Below are 22,428 nucleotides of genomic sequence, written 5' to 3'. Positions count from 1 at the left end.
TATATATATTTAAAGCCATATCCCTGTAATTTTTTGGAGAATATCTAATGTTAAGTGTTAATGAAGTGCTGTGGTTCATCTAAAGCCTATTATTTTGGGGTGTTGTTATAGGCCACCAAGTGCTAACAGTCAGTATCAAAATAATGTGTGTGAAATGCTTGATAGTGTACAGTATGTGATGTAAACACATAGATCTACTTTCTTGGGGACCTGAATATTGACTGGTTTTCATCAAGCTGTCCGATCAAGAGGAAGCTTCTCACTGTAATCCGGTTCAGGTTATTAATCCACCTACCGGGGTGTTTACAAACTACAGGAATAAAATAATCCACATGTATTGATCACATTTTTACTAATACTTTTAAACTTTGTTCTAAAGCTGTATGCGTAACCATTTGGATGCAGTGATCACAATATAGTGGCTATATTCATAAAATAGTGGATAAGATCATACGAAAGGTTTTGATGTGACTTATGTGGATGAGGTTAAACATATTTTTTTGATCTGATGTGATTAAGCATCCAGATGCTGCACAGACATTGCTTCTTCCAATAATTGATAAACATGCACCTGTTCAGAAACTGACTGTTAGAACTATTAAGGCTCCATGGATTGATGAGGAATTGAAAAACGGTATGGTTGAAAGAGAAAATGACGGTGAAAATGAACAATGTTTACATTGATACCAGCTGACACCAAATGGTAAATCCTTTGATATCCTTTGATATGAAAATGTGATTTCCAATGGAATCAATGTGTATGTACAGTATGTATTTATTAATTAGTATGCTTATTATGTCTTCTTACATCTGTGTGTAATTACTAATTTTGCTTATTAAGTTCTAAAAGGAGTGGCTAATAAGTCTGGCTGCACATCTGACTGGCTGACTTATTGCAAATTGAGAAATGACGTGACTAAATTCCACAAAAATAAGACACCGTATTATGAAGCCAAGATCAATGACATAAAGGATGACGTGTGGACAGAAAGACAAATTTGTGGAATTTGATGGCTTATTCATCACAAAACCATTTGATGTTGCCAATTATTTGAATTATTACTTCATTGGTAAAGTGGGCAAAATTAGGCAGGAAATGCCAACAACGAACAGTGAGTCATCATATTCATGCATTTAAAAAAACAAATGAAGTGTAAATTTGAATTATTGTTATGCTCAATAATGACAATTCTCCTGGCACTGACAACTTAGATGGAAAGCTATTGAGGATGGTAGCTGACTCTATGACCACTCTTATCTGTCATATCTTTAATCTGAGTCTAGAGGAAGGTGTTTCTCCTCAGGCCTGGAGGGAAGCCAAAGTAATTCCGCTACCCAAGAGTGATAAAGCGGCCTTTACTGGTTCTAACAGCAGACCTATCAGCTTGCTGCCAGCTCTTAGCAAACTGTTGGGAAAAATTGTGTTTGACCAAATACAATGCAGTTTATCTGTAAACAAATTGACAACAGACTTTCAGAATGCTTATAGAGAAGGGCACTCAACATGTACTGCCATGACAAAAATGATTGATGATTGGTTGAAATACATTGATCATAAGAAGATTGTCGGAGCTGTTCTGTTAGATTTCAGTGCAGCCTTTCAGTGCATACAAGCCGCTGATACGCGCACCTTTGGAACATCTACATTTAAAAAAGTCTAATAAATCAATTATTTTACACCATCACAATGAATCCATTATTTATTTTAGTCAGGTCTAAAGAAACATTATGATATGAAGAAAATGTGTTTCAGAAGAACAGAATAGGAGTTGGCCTACTGTAGGCCTACATTATCTGACTACGCTCCATGCCATAGGCTGTAGGCTTGTTCATTTAGCTGATAAGATATGCTTATAAGTCTTGTGCTATTATTTATGGTAAGAAGAATATGATGAATGAAATAGAAAGGATATTTTTCCCATTACAGAAGTGGCTATGTTGAGCGTAAAAGCGATCATTTGAAACAGGTCCTATGCTAGATTTACAGTTATTTGGCAAATTTAGTTGTGAATTATTCAAACGTTGGAATGTCTTAGAAATCAAAACATGTGTGGGCTGCATGAGGCAACTATAGGCTGTTGAAGATTTGAGAAGGTAGCAAAAAAAAGCTTGCGCTCTGTTCCTTGCCTCAGGCTGCACAGCTGTTCTCTCATCAAGTGATCATATATTATATCATATCATATATTTTCACCCGTCAGACAATTCTCAACTTAATCTCGACTTTACTAATATGTCAAATTTGTTTCGATTTAGAATGGCCCGTTATCAAATGGGCAGGAACAGGGACACGGGAAGAGATACATGTCATCTGTATGCACTCGAATAGCGAATGGAACCCACGTGCTTTCCCACCGGTCCGTTTTGTAGGCCTCCTCGGATTTATATTGGAGGAGCATGTGATGAGAAATGAATATAAGAAAACGTATTTCACTCCACCCGTCAACCACCGTTTGAGGAGCACGCTCTCGCTGCCCCGACAGGTGATATTCTGCCCAAACCCCGTATGCCATGGGCTCTCCAACCTTGTTCCTGCTGCTACCCAGTACTTAATTTGGGAAACCAAGTAAAGTCTGTTCGGAAACATTGACAGTAACATGTTTTTGCAACAAAACATATTTCACTAAACTGTCGGATGCCTGTCTGCGTGCTCGAGAAAGGAATAAAGGAGAAAGAGGAGGAGATGGAAACGCAGTCCACACTCAAAGGCGATTACTCAAATTTGTTTCATTTTGGAGTACAGACTAGACCAATTATGTACCAAAGACATCTTAAATCAGTTTTGTTTTATGATTTATGCCATGCGGTAAGCTATGTATTGTATAACGTATCATTCAGTTGTTTTTTTCAGGCTTGGGCTCAGAAACCTATGCATATGCATAAGGTCTAATATGCATCTGGTGTTTTTAATGAATCATCACCTTAGAAAGCGATGTCCATTTCATTGTGTTGGGCTTTGAAACATCATCCACAACAACCATGTTTTACACTGTTTCAACCTGCTGTTCAACTTCTCTCTTCAAATAGATCAGCAAAGTGAGGTGAGTTTTAAAAGTACTATAGGCCTACAGATTTGATGAGATATGTTTGATGTGATTTTCGAAAGCGTTTGCGTTGATGTCAGAGTGGGACAATAGAGCCTCGAATACCAGGTCATTAGGACCTGATGGTCGTTAGTAAGTTGGGTACTACCAAAGCACGTCCAGAGTGCATAAAAGGAGATTTCTGTGACTCAACGGTCATGTGGAAGATTGCTGCTGTCATGACTCATGACTGCCATTGTGGTGGTAACACAGTCACTGCAAAAGCTCTAATCATAACCTGTTGTTGAGAAAACTTATGTTTTATGGTTTTTCAACCTTTGCAAAATTGTGGATTCAGAGCTGTCTATATAATAGAACTCTGAGGTTTTTAATGGAAGTCACTCTAATGTCAAACATGTAGGGTGTGGTGTACCGCATGGCAGCTCTCTATGCCCTCTACTCTTTTCTATTTTTACCACTGATCTGTCACTGGCATTAAACAACGCCTGTACGTCTATGACTCAACCATATACGTGTCAGCAACCACAGGTAATGAAGTCACTCAAACCTTTAACAAAGAGTTGCAGTCAGTGTTGGAATGGGTGGTCAGTAATAAACTGGTCCTGAAAATATCTAAAACTAAGAGCATTGTATCTGGTACAATTCATTCCCTAAGCTCTAAACCAAGAGTTGAATCTGGTAATTTTCATACTTTTTTCATAATTGTCCCCCATGTGAATCGAACCCACAACCCTGGTGTTGGAAACACCGTCCTTTAACAACTGAGCCCCAAGGGAGACCATCTATCAGACTTTGACTTAAACGATATGACTTCAATTGTTGTTCAACATCATGGGTAAGCTCTAGGCATCGTATTTCACCTGAGAAAAAGTACATTTCCACTCTTGTGGTACTTTAAAGTAGCCTTTCGATTTTGAACTGCGTTGATAACCTTTCCGCTGTTGTTGTTGTTTCCCCAGGTATTATTGATCTTGCTGTTATTGTGGTGCCATGTGCCTTTTTTTGTAATGCACTTTGCTTTTGGTATTGTCATGTACCTTGGGTACCTTGAAAGGCACACATAAAATGTATTATTATTATTTTATTATTATTTGTATTACTATTACTTTCATTATTATTATTATCTAATCTTTGGATGCGTTGGCTGATACTGTATCCCACACTAAGAAAGGTATAACACAATATTAAAATGTATTCCACATGGGTGATTTTCATTTCAAGAGGTGTAATCCTTTTCCTCCACCTCTCTGTTGCTGTCTCTGATTTTAACAGGCACAGTCAATCCCTCCCAGGTGGTGAAGACAAAGTTAAACATCCATAAATCACAATGCTTTGGGGTCAGCATTTTTTTATTGGAGAGGAGGATGTAGTTAATGGCTTGTCATCAGTGTTATGATGAATTTGGAAATGTGGGGGATTTAAAGCGAGAGTTTGAATCCGTCTTTGGGAGACTTGTGCAACCGATTCCGCACAGCTCCGTAATTTAGAATTGCCTGTTTGTATTAATGTAATAGCTTTCTTCTTGTCTTTCTTACCCTCCCATGACCCCCCTCCCTCATCGACCTGTGTCCCCCCTGGCCTGCACGACAGCCTTTTGCCATAGCGTTTGATCCGAGAGTGACGGGCCGTGAAATTAAGAGTCACAGTAATGTAGCTGAAAGGTGCCCTGCTCTGACATGTCTAAGAGAGATGAGTGTGGGATAATTCATAACATTCCTTTGTGTCTGTCCTCTTACAATGGGTCTTTAAACAATGTTTATGGCTTTGAATGAACACAAGAGGAATATCAGAGTGCTTATAGAGAAGTGACAAAAACAGAGCAGGATTGGCACACCACCAATTTCCTCAGCCGGTCAAGCCTCAGTCAGAAACATGGTCAAGGAGTAATCTGGCATGGGTCATTGATGCAATGATTGATTGTGTTCAGTTCTAATTGTTTCGTCATATGGATAATGGAAGATATTTTTTATTTTGTAAACATTGAATAATGTTCTACACATAGAAATAGAATGACCCTCCTCCTATTCTGCTTGGTGATGCCCATGCCGTCTCTCACCCTTCTCTGCCTTGGCTGAATTTGCATGTCCCCAGCACTAACCCACACTCTGTCAGAGCTGATAAATCACCAAAAAGGTCAGCATAGGGAATCTCCCTGGGCACAGCAGTAAGTGCCCGCTGACTTTCCCTGGAATGCAAAACACTGCCAACAATACCCCAGGAAGCCTGGGAGTAACACTAAGACGGCCTTTCTCTGCCACCTAAGCTGCTGTCAGCATCACAACATTTCCCTGCAGGCCCCGAAGGAGACGACTCAGGGAATCCCATTACAAATGTAAATAAAAACAACTCGGGTCCTGATTCAGTTAACCCCTGTTGACAGATTCAAATGTTCCTCATGAACCTTCCCTGCATGACTGGTTTTACCCATCCATGGCATTATTCTAAATATTATTTGGGACAAGAGATCATTTCAGATGTGCAGTCAAAGTTGCATTGCTAGGCCTTTGTTCATTTTCTCTGCTCTTACCTCCTATTGGGAGCCAGTCTTTGTTTTAGGTGACAGCACTGACGTACTCCAACAGACACTAAATCGTAATGCAGTAATTACAGATACCTCCATTTGTTATGGGATTAGGTGTTTGCGCAGTGCATTCTCAATTAGCTGAGGTAGAGGTGTAGAAGAAGCTAAGACAAAGTGTAATCCACTATGGCTGTGTGCATCCCAGTCTCCTAACTATTTGCCTCAGTCTCTTAACTTCCACCCAGGATTATTCAAGTTCAACTCATTTAATGTGAACCACAGCATCACATACCATTGACTGGATGGGAATATTCATACAGGTAACAGAACGTTTTATAACTGACCTTGCTAAAGATTGCATTGGAGTAAAAAGAGAATAGACTACTGGATGAAGTCCAACATCACAATTTTCAGAACCTACTGAACTCTAAATAAAGTGATGTGTGTGTGTTGTCCTCTCACAGCAGAGTAAACAAGACAAAGGCCTTCAAAAGTCCAACTAGAGCATAATGCATAACTGAACAGGCTCCCAAAGCACTCAAAGGGGCACTCAACAAAGCTTCCTTATTTGGTCTTAGCATAACATAAACATTTTATGTGTACATATTTTATATGCAAATTAACTGCATTCATATGGAAATGTATGACCTGTTATCAAAGAAGATATTCAAATGTGATCCTAGTTTGCGATTATGTAGCATGCTGTTGACGATGGCACATTGACTAATTAGCATTGTTAAAGCCATAATACATACTTATGAAACCTTTGAGCATACCTTGAACCCTCCCAGTGACAGAACTCCCTCTGGTGCTCCCAAGCTCTTAGAGAAATGATTTAGCCTAATATGCCCACCCCAACCCCTATTTACCTACATTAACTTTGCTAACCAGCCTATGGTTATTCCTCAACGTGGCCCATGAAGTACAACAGTCATATTTTTTTGAATGGCTTTTGCATCTTGTGCTCGTTCACAATATATCACCAGGGAGGTAGACAACCTTAAATAATAATTTCCATGACCATATTACTGTGAAGCCCCAAGGGATTGATCTGGTACAATGTTCCTGCTTACATTTCTGAGATCTTGTCAGTTGTGCATAGTCTGTGAACAAAATTGGTATGATGCTATGTCTGGAAATGGATATGATCACTAGATTTGTTTTTCCATACTAGCTCATCCCCATAACCAATGACTGTGGTGATGCAACCTCCAGTAGTGATACCTACTGAAAGAAAAATTACATTTTAGTCAGTGCTACCCCTTTGAGGTTCCTGCATTGAACCATATGGATGACTGCGTGCCCGTGTGGCAAGCAGATATTTTTGGTATCAGATTGCTCTGGCAATTCCACAATAGAAACTTCATCAGGAGGAGGATGTTTGATATGGTTTTTACATTTGTACGGTATCACAAACCATTTGTGAAGACAAAAAATAAACATGAATGTAACTGTTTTAAGCTCCTTTTAGACCTATACATGCCTCCTGTAAGACTCCGTGAACCGGACATTGTAGTCATTTAGCAGACGCTCTTACCCAGAGCAACTTACAGTTAGTGCATTCATCTTATGATCGCTAGGTGGGACAGGCATAGAAAGTACATTTTCCTCAATATCAGAGCTAGAAGGGGGGGGGTCAAGTGCTGCTTAATTCATTTGTATTTATTTTTGGAGGGGGGGTTTGAGGTGAGGATTGTTTGAAAAGGTATGGTTTCAGATGTTTTCAGATGTTTTCAGAAGAGGGGCAGGGACTCATCTGTCCTAGCTTCAGGGGGAAGCTGGTTCCACCATTGGGGTGCCAGAACAGAGAAGAGCTTGGACTGGGCTGAGCGGGAGCTGCCCTCCTGTAGGGGTAGGAGGGCCACGAGGTGGCAGAATGGAGTACTCAGGTTGGAGTGTAGGGTTTGAGCATAGCCTTAAGGTAGGTAGGGGCAGTACCTCTTGCTGCTCCGTAATGTAGGCCCCATGGTGATGTAGTGGATGCGAGCTTCAACTGGAAGCCAGTGGAGTGTGTGGAGGAGCGGGGTGACATGAGAGAACTTGGGAAGGTTGAACACCAGGTGGGCTGCTGCATTCTGGATTATTTGCAGGGGTTTGAAGGCACAAGTGGGGAGCCCAGTCAACAGCGAGTTGCGGTAGTCCAGACAGGAGAAGACAAGTGCATGGATGAAATAGTACATACAACATCTTGGTATCATTATATTACATAGTGTGCTCTAAAATATGGAGTAGATTCTGAAGTAAGTAGTGTCACGAACCTGCTCGAAGTTCGTAGCGAAAAACAATATATTTATTAACTAAAGTAAACTAAATACAATTAGCAATGGTGTGAGTGGTTGTGTGCATAAATGTGATAATGATGGGTGTTGAAAGGTGCCAACGCAAACAAACAAGACAGCCACAAAAATATCTATCAGTGTGTCTGCATGGAGAGTCTCCTCAATGAATGGGGAAGATGTGTGTTTATCCTGGGACACACCTGGGCCCAGGTGTGTCCCATGTCGCTGACAACCCTCCCAGCTCCGCCCGCCAACATCCTAATAAAGAAAACAATCGCAAAGAGAAAGAACACAGCAGACAGTGGAAGGGTCATCACACCCCCCCCATAAAACCGGGGACCAACAAGCACCCCGGAACACCATACCAGTCACACAAACAAACTCACCCAGCCTCTGCGTCCCAAATTCACCCAGCCTCTGCATCCCAAATTGATGAGGGGGTACGTGTTCACAATTCCACTTGCTCCAGCCAACCTCGTCCTCCCCAGACCTCAGCAACATTTGCGCACAGGAAGCGAAGTGTAAGAGGAAAGAAAAGGAGACCAGAAGGGAACAGACAGGAGCGACAAAACCAAACAATGGTCAGTCACGTAGACATTCAGGAACAGGGCGCACGTCAGCAACAAGCTCCAATGAAAAGAACATCTCAGGGTCCTTCTCATTACATTTTGGCAACATAACATAGACGTTTCACTAATTTCAACCTTGGTGTTCAGCAATCTTCAACGGTTGTTGTTTAGTACATAATTCTAACAGTTCCTCTGATGGAAAGCAAATAAACTTGTCTACGTAAGACACCATAGTCAGAAGTAAATACTAAAAAAATTCTCGCTCTTCCCCTCTGCTGAGCACACCAGACCACTACAAGATAAATTATATTCACACTGGGCACCACAGAGATATATATGGAGCTTCCCCAAAACCTACAATAACTCAACCCTAGTCTTCGTGCGGATTTGCAGTGGGTAATTACGCACTGTAGCCCGCTGGCAAGGAAATAAACCACCCAGCACACTGGCAGATTGCCCCAAGCCACAGATGTGCCCCCGAGACAACTGCTCAGTCCACAGACACCACACAAAAATAACAAACAAAATAACCATGCCCAACGTATTCCAAAGTGAAACACGTCACTAAGCCTAACATGGGAAAAAGGCTATAGCTCCAGGTAGTAAGTGTCACTACCCTACCCAAATCTCCCACTGAGGTACACAGCCGATTGTACTCAGACCAATGTCCCAACAGCAAGTAGAGCAAGAGTCTCCAGCCTGGGCAGGGGCCTGGAAACTAACCAATATACTCTCTCCAACGCAGCACACAACCAACTATCCACTGCAGTGGCAAGTTTACCAAACAAACAAAGGCAACCAAAACTGGGCACCAAACATTACAACTCAAACAAACCACCTACAGAGTTTTCAAACATTAACTCTCCCAAACACAATACCTTCAAGATCCCGGACGAGCTCCGACGTTTCACGAACCGGCTCAAAGTTTGTAACTAAAAAAGGGAGACAACGAATAACAAAATATATTTATTAACTAAAGTAAACTAAATACAATTAACAATGGTGTGTGTGTGTGTGTGTGTAGTCAGTAATCAGTAGTGTTAGTGAGTGGTTGCGTGCATAAATGTGATAATGAGGGGTGTTGAAAGGTGCCACCGCAAGCAAACAAAACCTATTAGTGTGTCTGCATGGAGAGCGTCTCCTCGATGAATGGGGAAGAGGTGTATATATCCTGGGACACACCCGGGCCCAGGTGTGTCCCAAGTCGCTGACGACCTTCCCAGCTCCGCCCGCCGACATCCTAATAATGATAACAAGAGCAAAGAGAAAGAATACGGCAGACAGAGTGGGAGGGTCGTCACAGTAGTGTCTAGATTCTGAAATACCATTTTTCACGTTAATTTATTCAACATTACAAATATTACAATTATCTCAAGAGTACGATTTTCGATATTACACATATTGTTTTAAACAAAATACTCTACAAGTATATCGCATTCCAGAGAGAGTACTCTGCTACTTTTAAAGTAAATATAAATGATATGAGCACCACCAACACAGTGAATGGTAAAATGGATTTGCTGCATGTGCAATCCTAAAGGAGGGATGTGATTGGTTAATGACCTATAATGTCAATTTCTAATTATAAAATGTGTCATATTTTAAAAAGTACCAGCTCTGGAAATGTGATGTGTTTGAGGAGTATATTGTTCCAAACCTAATGTCTAAAAACAGGATCATTTTGAGATATGCATATTAATATGTTTAATGTTGGATAAATGTACGTATTTCTTTTTTCAGAATATAGTTCAACTCCTTCATTTAGCGCACACTATAAGGAGTATAATGATACCAAGATGTTGTCTGTATGAAGTACGGTTTACGGGTAATAGGTTCTTAAATGATGCAAGTATAGGTCTAAAAAGAAATTGTGATACAAATGTAAAAAGCATGTCCAACATCTTTCATCACAACGAAGTTACTATGTGAGAATTGCCAGAACGATCTGAGATACCAAAAATATTTCAGGGCCACGCTGGTATGGAATCGCCCATATGTCCATCATGCTCAAGTAGATGTTTGGCGACAATACAGTACATTGTAATTATCCATGTGTACATGGTGAATGACTTGACTTATAGATTGCAATTTGGCTTTCAAACCTTTATGCTTACTAGTTAGCTTTCTGGTGCTGAACCATAAAGTTATTTATTCTCTGTACTTTGTCCTTAAGTTTTTTCCTCCTGAACCTGTTGCTGTGATACAAGCTTGGGAAATGGAAAGGTTTCACACCTCAGGCTATGCCCCCTTATTGTGAGCTTCAAACATCACCAAGTATACAAACACTCTCTTTTAAAGGCTTTAGGACATTCTCATTTAACATGTATATTTACTTGTTTCAGAATTGTTTTAGCGTAGCTCTTGAGCAGAGCATATGGTGCTTGCCTGTTGCCAGTGTATTGTTTCATAGAGTATACCTGTTGGCAAACCAAGACATTATACTAGTTTTATTCTATAGTAATTCCTGGAACGTCTTACAGTCAATGTGGCCTTTTACTTTGGGATCATAGTTTGTTCAATTATACAAATGTACAACTGTCATTGTACATGACCAGAAGCACTGCAGCATTTACAGCTAACCAGAGAATATGAACTGTATTTTCAGGAAAAACAACACAGATGTTACTTGAAAGGGATTGTCACTTTTTTAGCATGCCTGACAAGTGTTATGGACATTGCTGTAATCAGGCGGCAAACCTTGTGCAGGATACAAAAATGCAAGCATGCTAATTTTCGATGTAGATCCTGTTGGACTTGGGCAAGTGTGATATGACTTGAGAACATTGGCATCGAGAGGAAGCAAGGCAACAAGCCTCCACAAACTTGTCCCTTTTAATGCATTTGTCTTTCTGCCTTACTGGCTCAAATCAAACAGTCATCCTCCGTGTCTCTAAACAATTGGTTGGAGCCTATGCACCCTTTCCACAAAGTTCTGCCCTCAGGACGTCTTCTCTGGATGCCTCGATAGCTGCGAAAGTGCCTATCTATAAATTGAGTAAATTGGCAAAGCTGGGAGATAAGATCAACAATGCCTTTAAATCGCTCAGTTGAAAAATCAAGAGCCTTGAGCTGAAACACAACAAGGAAAATCTACTTTGAAGCTAAAGTCTAACACCGGATGAGACTGAAAGGCTAATGCTGTGAAGACATTACACTTGTGCACAATTACATTTGGTTAACCAGATATCAACTAGCATGCTCTTTAGAGCTGAGATATTGCTATTTCCGATAATGCTGGAAAATATTATCAATTATTTGTTTTGATTCGGAGTATGACAGTGTTGTATGAGGCTTCTTTTGTGCACTGTATAACATTTCTTCAAGAGACCACTGTCAGACAGGTCCTTGTTGGTATTGGCAATTAGGAGTCCCCTTGTCTCCTAAGAAGTCCCCCTGATAGGCCAGTAGAGACAAACTGTACTCCATTTCCGGCTGGCGTTAATTAAGGCGGCGCTAGTGTCAAACGCACGCTCTTCGGCAATTTTTACTGTGTAAAGCCAGCGCTATACTATTTTCCAACCCTGGTACTTTATCTGTCTTATATCAGCTCACTTGTGCTGAGGTGGGAGGGGTGGAAATATTTGAGGTGTGTCCTTAAAAACGTGTGCCAATTTCATGCAGCACTACTAGTGATATTTAAGACTCACCAAAAGCTGGTCTTAGCAGTACCGCAATTGCGTTTGGCATTGATTTTCCCAGCAGAGGGGCACAGTAGCGTAATCAGTAGCATATAACCAATGTTTTATGAATATATCAAGAGCAGCATTTGACAGGAGTGTGAAGGTGAACAGAAAGGCACTGGAGCAACGAACCGCCCATGCTGTCTCTGTCTGGCCGGTTTCCCTCTCTCCACTGGGATTCTTTGCCTCTAACCCTATTGCAGGGGCTGAGTTACTGGTTTACTGGTGCTCTTCCATGCCGTCCCTAGGAGGGGTGCGTCACTTGAGTGGGTTGAGTCACTGACGTGATCTTCCTGTCTGGGTTGGCGCCCCTCCTTGGGTTGTGCTGTGGCGGAAATCTTTGTGGGCTATACTCGGCCTTGTCTCAGGATGATAAGTTGGTGGTTGAAGATATCCCTCTAGTCGTGTGGGGGCTGTGCTTTGGCAAAGTGGGTGGGGTTATATCCTGCCTGTTTGGCCCTGTCCGGGGGTATCATCGGATGGGGCCACAGTGTCTCCTGACCCCTTCTGTCTCAGCCTCCAGTATTTATGCTGCAGTAGTTTATGTGTTGGGGGGCTAGGGTCAGTCTGTTATATCTGGAGTATTTCTCCTGTTTTATCCGGTGTCCTGTGTGAATTTAAGTATGCTCTCTCTAATTCTCTCTTTCTTTCTTTCTCTCGGAGGACCTGAGCCCTAGGACCATGCCTCAGGACTACCTGGCCTGATGACTCCTTGCTGTCCGCAGTACACCTGGCCGTGCTGCTTCTCCAGTTTCAACTGTTCTGCCTGCGGCTATGGAACCCTGACCTGTTCACCGGACGTGCTACCTGTCCCAGACCTTTTTTTCAACTCTCTAGAGACAGCAGGAGCGGTAGAGATACTCTCAATGATCGGTTATGAAAAGACAACTGACATTTACTCCTGAGGTGCTGACCTGTTACACCCTCGACAACTACTGTGATTATTATTATTTGACCATGATGGTAATTTATGAACATTTTAACATCTTGGCCATGTTCTGTTATAATCTCCACCCGGCACAGCCAGAAGAGGACTGGCCACCCCTCATAGCCTGGTTCCTCTCTAGGTTTCTTCCTAGGTTTTGGCCTTTCTAGGGAGTTTTTCCTAGCCACCGTGATTCTACACCTGCATTGCTTGCTGTTTGGGGTTTTAGGCTGGGTTTCTGTATAGCACTTTGAAATGTTAGCTGATTTAAGAAGGGCTATATAAATACATTTGATTAGATTTTTGTCCATGCAGCTTCTGGGAAAAGTTTGGACTCATTATGCCCACTGTGCATTCGGAAAGTATACAGACCCCTTCCCTTTTCCCACATTTTGTTACGTTACAGCCTTATTCTCAAATGGATTAAATGAATGTTTTTCCTCATCAATCTACACACAATGACCCATAATTTAAAAGTGAGAAGAGAAATGTTTGCACATTTATTTAAAATAAAAACTGAAATACCTTATTTACATAACTATTCAGACCCTTTGCTTTGAGACTTGAAATTGAGCTCAGGTACACCCTGTTCCCATTGATTATCCTTCAGATGTTTCTAAACCTTAATTGGAGTCCACATGTGGTAAATTAAATTGATTGGACATGATTTGGAAAGGCATACACATTTGTACAGTGGCTTGCGAAGGTATTCACCCCCTAAATTTTTGGGTGGTTTGTATCATTTGATTTACACAATATGCCTTCCACTTTGAAGATGCAAAATATTTTTTTTGTGAAACAAACAAGAAATAAGACAAAAAAAAATGAAAACTTGAGAGTGCATGATTATTCACCCCCCCCCAACTCCAAAGTCAATACTTTGTGGAGCCACCTTTTGCAGCAATTACAGCTGCAAGGATCTTGGGGTATGTCCATATAAGCTTGGCACATCTAGCCACTGGAGTTTTTTGCCCATTCTTCAAGGCAAAACTGCTCCAGGTCCTTCAAGTTGGATGGGTACCGCTGGTGTACAGATTCTGAATCAGACTCTTACCACAGATTTTGAATTGGATTGAGGTCTGGGCTTTGACTATGCCATTCCAAGACATTTAATTGTTTCCCCTTAAACAACTCAAGTGTTGTTTTAGCAGTATGCTTACGGTCATTGTCCTGTTGGAAGGTGAACCTCCGTCCCAGTCTCAAATCTCTAGAAGACTGAAACAGGTTTCCCCCAAGAATTTCTCTGTATTTAGCACCATTCATCATTCCTTCAATTCTGGACAGTTTCCCAGTCCCTGCCGATGAAAAACATCCCCACAGCATGATGCTGCCACCACCATGCTTCACTGTGGGGATGTGGTTCTTGAGGTGATGATAGTTGTTGGGTTTGCGGCAGACAGCATTTTCCTTGATGGCCATAAAGCACATTTTTTGTCTCATCTGACCAGAGTACCTTCTTCCATATGTTTGGGGAGTCTCCCACATGCCTTTTGGCAAACACAAAACGTGTTTGCTTATTTTCTTCTTTAATTAAGCAATGGCTTTTTTCTTCTGTAAAGCCCAGCTCTGTTGAGTGTACGGCTTAAAGTGGTCCTACGGACAGATACACCAATCTCCGCTGTCGAGCTATGCAGCTCCTTCAGGGTTATCTCTGGATAATGCCCTCCTTGCCTGGTCCGTGAGTTTTGGTGAGCGGCCCTCTCTTGGCAGGTCTGTTGTGGTGCCATATTCTTTAAATTTTTTAATAATGGATTTAATGGTGCTCTGTTGGATGTTCAAAGTTTCGGATATTTTTTTATAACCCAACTCTGATCTGTACTTATCCACAACTTTGTCCCTGACCTGTTTGGAGAACCCCTTGGTCTTCATGGTGCCGCTTGCTTGGTGGTGCCCCTTGCTTAGTGGTGTTGCAGACTCTGGGGCCTTTCAGAACAGGTGTGTATATATACTGAGATCATGTGACACATCATGTGACACTTAGATTGCACAAAGGTGGACTTTATTTAACCAATTATGTGACTTCTGAAGGTAATTGGTTGCACCAGATCTTATTTAGGGGATTCATAGCAAAGGGGGTGAATACATATGAACGCACCACTTTTCCGTTTTTATGTTTTTCATTTCACTTCACCAATTTGGAATATTTTGTGTATGTCCAATAAATTTTAATTACAAGTTGTAATGCAACAAAATAGGACATACGCCAAGGGGGTGAATACTTTTGCAAGGCACTGTATTTAAGGCCCCACAGTTGACAGTGCATATCAGAACAAAAACCAAGCCATGAGGTCGAAGGAATTGTCCATAGAGCTCCAAGACAGGATTGTGTCGAAGCACAGATCTAGAGAACGGTACCAAAAAAAAATCTTCAGCATTGAAGGTCCCCATGAACACAGTGGCCTCCATCATTCTTAAATGGAAAAAGTTTGGAACAACCAATATTCTTCCTAGAGCTAGCCACCAAACTGAGCAATCGGGGGAGAAGGGCCTTGGCAAGGGAGGTGACCAAGAACTCGATGGTCACTCTGACAGGGTTCCAGAGTTTCTATGTGGAGATGGGAGAACCTTCCAGAAGGACAACCATCTCTGCAGCACTCCACCAATCAGGCCTTTATGGTAGAGTGGCCAGACGGAAGCCACTCCTCAGTAAAAGGCACATGACAGCCCACTTGGAGTTTGCCAAAAGGCACCTAAAGGACTCTCAGACCATGAGAAACAAGATGATCTGGTCTGATGAAACCAAGATTGAACTATTTGACCTGAATGCCAAGCATGTCTGGAGGAAACCTGGCACCATCCCTACGATGAAGCATGGTGGTGGTAGCATGTTTTTCAGCATCAGGGACTGGGAGACTAGTCGGGATCGAGGGAAAGATGAGCAGAGCAAAGTACAGAGAGATCATTGATGAAACCCTGCTCCAGAATGCTCAGGACCTCAGACTAGGGCAAAGGTTCACCTTCCAACAGGACAACGTCCCTAAGCACACAGCCAAGACAACGCAGCAGTGAATGTCCTTGCGTGGCCCAGCCAGAGCCCAGACTTGAACCCGATCAAACATCTCTGGAGAGATCTGAAAATAGCTGTGCAGCAGCGCTCCCCATCAACCTGGCAGAGCTTGAGATGATCTGCAGAGAAGAATGGGAGAAACTCCCCAAATACAGGTATGCCAAGCTTGTAGTATCTTACCCAAGAAGACTCAAGGCTGTAATCGCTGCCAAAAGTGAGTCAACAAAGTACTGAGTAAAGGGTCTAAATATTATGTAAATGTGATATTTCCTTTTTTTTAAATTTTAATACATTTGCGAAAATGTCTTTGTCAATATGGGGTATTGTTTGTAGATTCATGAGGGGAAAAAACGATTTAATCAATTTTAAAATAAAGCTGTAACTTAACAAAATGTGACTTTAGGAAGTCTGTTTAGGAAGATCAAGTTATTAAATTATACTACTTATTTTTTTTCCTTTCTCGTTTTGTAAAAAAATTGCATCTTTCGCTTTCATTTGTTGGACCTAACTGTCAAATTGCAGTAATTCCGATCTCTGTCCTTGGTACTGAATCAATTTGTACCCTAGAATATTTGCCTATTCGTTTGTTTACCTTTCCCGTGGCAAGTCACTAATAGGCCATATCAACGGCAATGGAAGGCTAATCTTATTATAACGTTAGGTCAATGTCTGTCACGACTTCCGCCGAAGTCGGTCCCTCTCCTTGTTTGGGCGGCATTCGGCGGTCGACGTCACCGGCCTTCTAGCCATCTCCGATCCACTTTTCATTTTCCATTTGTTTTGTCTTTGTTTTACACACCTGGTTTCAATTCCCCAATTACATGTATATTATTTAACCCTCTGTTTTCCCCATGGTTTTTGTGCGTGATTGTTTTATGTAAGTTCGGTCCGTTATTGTGGGCTCGGTATTACGACATGTTAACTTCTTATGGCTGCAGCCCGACACCCGCACACTTATGACAACAGCCAGCTCAAAGTGCAGGGCGCGAAATTCAAAAGATATTTTTTTTAAATATTTAACTTTCACACATTAACAAGTCCAATACAGCATATGAAAGGTACACATCTTGTGAATCCAGCCAACATGTCCGATTTTTAAAATGTTTTACAGGGAAGACACAATATGTAAATCTATTAGCTAACCACGTTAGCAAAAGACACCACTTTTTTTTACTCCATCAGTTTTTTACTCCATCAGTAGCTATCACAAATTCGACCAAATAAAGATATAAATAGCCACTAACCAAGAAACAACTTCATCAGATGACAGTCTGATAACATATTTATTGTATAGCATATGTTTTGTTAGAAAAATGTGCATATTTCAGGTATAAATCATAGTTTACATTGCAGCTACAGTCAGAAATTGCACCGAAAGCAGCCATAATAATTACAGGCACCAACGTCAAATACCTAATTACTCATCATAAAACATTTCTGAAAAATACATAGTGTACAGCAAATGAAAGACAGGCATCTTGTGATTCCAGCCAATATTTCCGATTTATTAAGTGTTTTACAGCGAAAAAAAAATGTAGCGTTATATTAGCTTAGCACAATAGCCAGAAACACTTGGGCGCCGGCGACTACGACAGATATATGAAATAACATCATAAAATGGGTCTTACTTTTGCTGATCTTTCATCAGAATGTTGGACAAGGTGTCCTTTGTCCAGAACAGTCGTTGTTTGGATTCAGAACGGCAACTTTCCCTCTTCATTTAGCAAGCGCGCTAGCCGGGTGGCACGACACTCTCCATGTCAACAAACGGAAGAGAACGGAACACGGCAAAACTCCCGAAAAAATTTCAATAATCTGATGAAACTATATTGAAAAAACATACTTTACGATGATATGGTGACATGTATCAAATAAAATCAAAGTCGGAGATTGTAGTCGCCTATTACGGCAGCTAAACAAAAGGCAACCCCACTGTCCAGCTCGCGCTCTTCAGAGTACCGAAAATGGGGGACACGTCATTCCAAGATGATGTGTTCCATCTCAGACCAAGATAATCACCTCATTTCTTCTCTCACAGCCTCTTGACACCCAGAGGAAGGTGTATGACGTGCATGTATACTAATAGGTCTTGTGCCCATTTATAGGCAGGAAGAAGAACAGAGCATCGATTTCAGACATTCCACTTCCTGGTCAGGAAATGTGCTGCAGAATGAGTTCTGTTTCACTCAGAGAAATAATTAAAACGGTTTTAGAAACTAGATAGTATTTTCTATCCAATAGTAATAATAATATGCATATTGTACGAGCAAGAATTGAGTACGAGGCCGTTTGAAATGGACACCTTTTATCTGGCTACTCAATACTGCCCCTTGCAGCCCAAACAGGTTAATGGATTATTTGAGTAAAGTTACTTGTGTTACTCATCTCTGCTGTCCTGCGCCTGACTCCTCTGCACAAGCTACACCCAGACCACTACAATATCCAATTTTTTGTTTTTTTGTTTTAACCTTTATTTAACTAGGCAAGTCAGTTAAGAACACATTCTTATTTACAATGACAGCCTACAACAGTGGGTTAACTGCTTTGTTCAGGGGCAGAACGACAGATTTTTACCTTGTCAGCTCTGGGATTCGATCCAGCATCCTTTTGGTTACTGGCCCAACGCTCTAACCACAAGGCTTTTTTTAACCTTTATTTAACCAGGAAGGGATAATTCAGATTTGAAATACATTTTTCAAGAGCGTCCTGGCCAGGATAGGCAGCACCAAGTCATTACACAATTACAGAGAGACAACATGAAAAACTACAAGTAATCAAGTAAAAACCATAGACTTCACCACAGGAGTATAACGAAGCTTTACCATTGCATTAGGTTTGTTTAAATAGAGCACGCTATATTTTGGTAATGAAAAGAGTAATTGCAGGTGGTGAAACGCCCCATTCACAATAGCTAGAACTTGCTTGGCATGTATTAAGGCGGCTAATCTGCCTTGGAACAGGTCCCTAAATATATGTAATCTAGCCCCTAACCAGAGATTCAGCCGGTCCTCTAACAATATCTGAATGCAGATCCTTCCAGGCATTCAATTAAAAGCAGCTGATGATTTGAAGAGTGTTGTCTGTTGGTCTCATGAGTAAACCAAAAGAAACAGAAAACAGGCCCAAGGGTTGATGGTGTTACAACTGATTAATAACACTGCAATGAGCCTCTCCAACACACCTGCCCTTCCCTGCCTGGCTGCTGACTCAATAGTAATCTAGTCTGTCTCTGCCCTAAGGCTCCTCTCATGACCGATGATCGTTATATAACAGACTCTTTCTCAGTGACCATTCTGGGTCCCTGTCTTGATTTTATTCAAGGAATCAACACAGGAAAAAAACTATTGCTGGTCTCCTAGACATTGTCTGAATTTTATGCAAGGTAAATGTGGCAAATTCTCGGAATGAAGCTCGCAAGAAGCTCGGAAGACATTAGCATAATGTTCTTTATGAAAAACTCTTTCTGGACCAAAAAAAAATGTTTTACCAAGTGCAGCACTGTATTGCTGTTGTGCACTGTAACGTTGTAAGCACCGAAATCTCTGCAACTTACACGCTTCACATTTGTACTATGCATATAATGAAGTTAGGTTTGACTGTGTTACCCTTTAACAATATCACCTGAGCTCTGTAAAGGCACAATTCCTGTGCAACATTAGCGCCACTGTTTGTCTTGCTCATAGAGTTATATACTCAGCGTAGGTATTGATGGACTGTAGGCCGTGAAGCTGGTTTGATTACCACTGCTGCAAACTTCAGCACGTTGCCATTCTGGAAAGCCAATTTCAGCGTGCTGTGGATGATTAGTATTTTACTGCAGCGAGTTCGTCATTAACTATGATCCATTCCTCAGTTCCTCTCCAGCATGGAAAACACAGGCCTTAGCTGTCACAGAAGAGATGCATCTAGATGTGTGTGTGTAATTATGTATGTGCTGCATCCATGTCCATCCCTCAGCCTATACTGCATGTAAGGGGATTTTACCTGGTACCTCATAGCAGAGGTAGGTATCAAGGTAGTTGTTAATGTCATTATATGTTGCAGCACGCACCTTGTCTTGCACTCTGCGCACATACGTTCATGAATCTAAATCAATTTCCGCTCCCCGGAATCTGTTGCATGATCAAAATAAACATAGTAATATTCATTTTGCTGCAAGTAATATTTGAAAAACAGCACTGTACTATACAGTAGCCATTCATCACTGAAGTGTAATTAGGCTATTAGCTTGGCTTAGCTTTCCTGGCTGGTACACACCCTAGAGCTCAGAGCATGCGGGGCATCGCAATGGATTATGCGTCAAACGTGGACAAAATTCACCATTAACTGGCATGAATTGGCAAATAAATGGATATATGAAAAAGCACCTATGAAAGGCTCTGATCCATGGAATGACCACATGCTCCTAACAAACCCTGTGAGTATTTCAATGATAATTTAGCCAGGAGGTAGCCATCAATCATCTATTACACTATGGATTAGCTATCACATCTGGCACAACTGATTGACACAATTATATTTCCAGTTATGTAGACACGACACACCCATTACACTGAGCAACATTTACAATCACGACCTTCTCTTGACTTGATCCAACAGCAGCTGCGCCTACATAACTGTATGATACAGTACGTTTGTGTAAGTATCACATTAGACATGCAGACATATAGCAGTGTAATGGGAATATGTACAGTCTATACAATGAATTCGATAATTATATCAATGTTTTCTTTCGTATTGAAAAGCAATCGTTGATCTCCTTTTTCCCTCATACGAAATGCATTGTCAATCACCCCACTTTGTTTAAAGTCTGTGCCTTCCTTCTGTCTGTGACATTCATTGGAGTGAAAAGTCCTTTGCGTCTTTTGGAGACGAGGACTAGGTTGAGAAAATGTTTCGAGACCAGGTTGGAAAATGTTCCACAGCCTGTTCTACTGTGTGAGTTAGTGTTAGTTAACCTTCACAATGTAACTACTACCACAAATATGTGAAACGGGTATATCGGAAGGAGACTTTCACCATGCTGATTTGGTAGCTTCAATTTCATAAACTCAGGTAACCTTTAGAGAACTGTTCTCACCCCTACAGTATCTGCACTTGAAACTAATATTTTGTGATTTCTGGTGTGCTTTACCTTATCAAGTACAGTACTCTACTACACACAACCTGGTTTGGTTCTTGGGAATGTTTCACCTTTATCTTTGTAATTCCGTTTTTCCACGTTTCACTTTATCTTCTATGTTCTCCTGGGATAATACATACTTCAGTTAGTCTACTCTTCCTTTATCTTACTCCGGTACAGAAACAATAGTAGTTTATTTTTGCCCTTGTCCTGAGTCTGTCAGGGGAAACCTTAAAACCTTGTTCCAACTTCCTGATCTCAAATCCAGTATTGACTTTTCCTCACCTCCTTATCTTCAATCAATCACTCCTTCATTGCCCTCTCTGAGATAGACATCCGCTGGCGGAATATCTCTTCCATCTCTTCGTCTTCCATTTTCAGATCTCGATTTTTCACTCTGTCTCTGTTTCTCTCCATCGGACTCATTCCCAGTTTCCCAGGGGTAGAATGAATGACCTACCTGGTGAGATATCGAAAGGTCTGCTGAGTTCAACCTCTGTGTCACTGAAGGACACCTTTAAAACAACTATTGGCTTTCCAAAGTTGTCTGATATTCTCAACATTCCCGAAGAACAACGTTGAACATGATGGTCAAGGTATTTTACTCACCACAGACAACTCCTTAAAATGTGTTTGTATAAACAAATCAGCTAGTAATTCAGGAAATTGGCATCCATTCGGAAGGATGTCGGCCTCAACAACTGTGTTTACGCTACAGTATTTTGTTGGAATCTATTTGGGTATGCTGCTTTCACTCCATACCATCCACCGACTTGGCAGAAACTCTCTGAAACTCATGCAGACTACTGTGGAAATCAATGTGGTTAAAACTAAACAAGGCTAACTCTAAATTGAGGGATTGAGAAGGGATTGATTGATTTATGGATCAATTGATTGGCATAGAACCTGATGGAGTATGCCAGAGACAATATGCCTGCTACTAGAGACAGATAGTTTAGAGTTAAGTATTTTTTTCCATAAGTCCAACTGGGACTCTAACCCATGTTCCTCTGGTTTTTCCCAAGCAGACATGTTCTCCACAAGAGTTAACTCCCTTGGGGAAGCTGGTAATGCACTTATACAGGATGTCTATATTATTAATCCCTCTTTCTGTTACTCACTCATATCTTCCCACAAGTCACATGTCCTGATAGCCTCATGCCACTTTCGACACCAATGTAGCAAATCCAGGGAAAACCAGATAGGGACTCAAGCCCAGTCAATCTGGGTCTGAGTCAAGGACACTAATCATAAACTCAAGAAAGTGAATTCCATTGGTGGATA

Source organism: Salvelinus namaycush, chromosome 34, assembly GCF_016432855.1.
Source record: "Salvelinus namaycush isolate Seneca chromosome 34, SaNama_1.0, whole genome shotgun sequence".
Lineage (NCBI taxonomy): Eukaryota > Metazoa > Chordata > Actinopteri > Salmoniformes > Salmonidae > Salvelinus > Salvelinus namaycush.
This window is presented reverse-complemented; position numbering follows the sequence as displayed.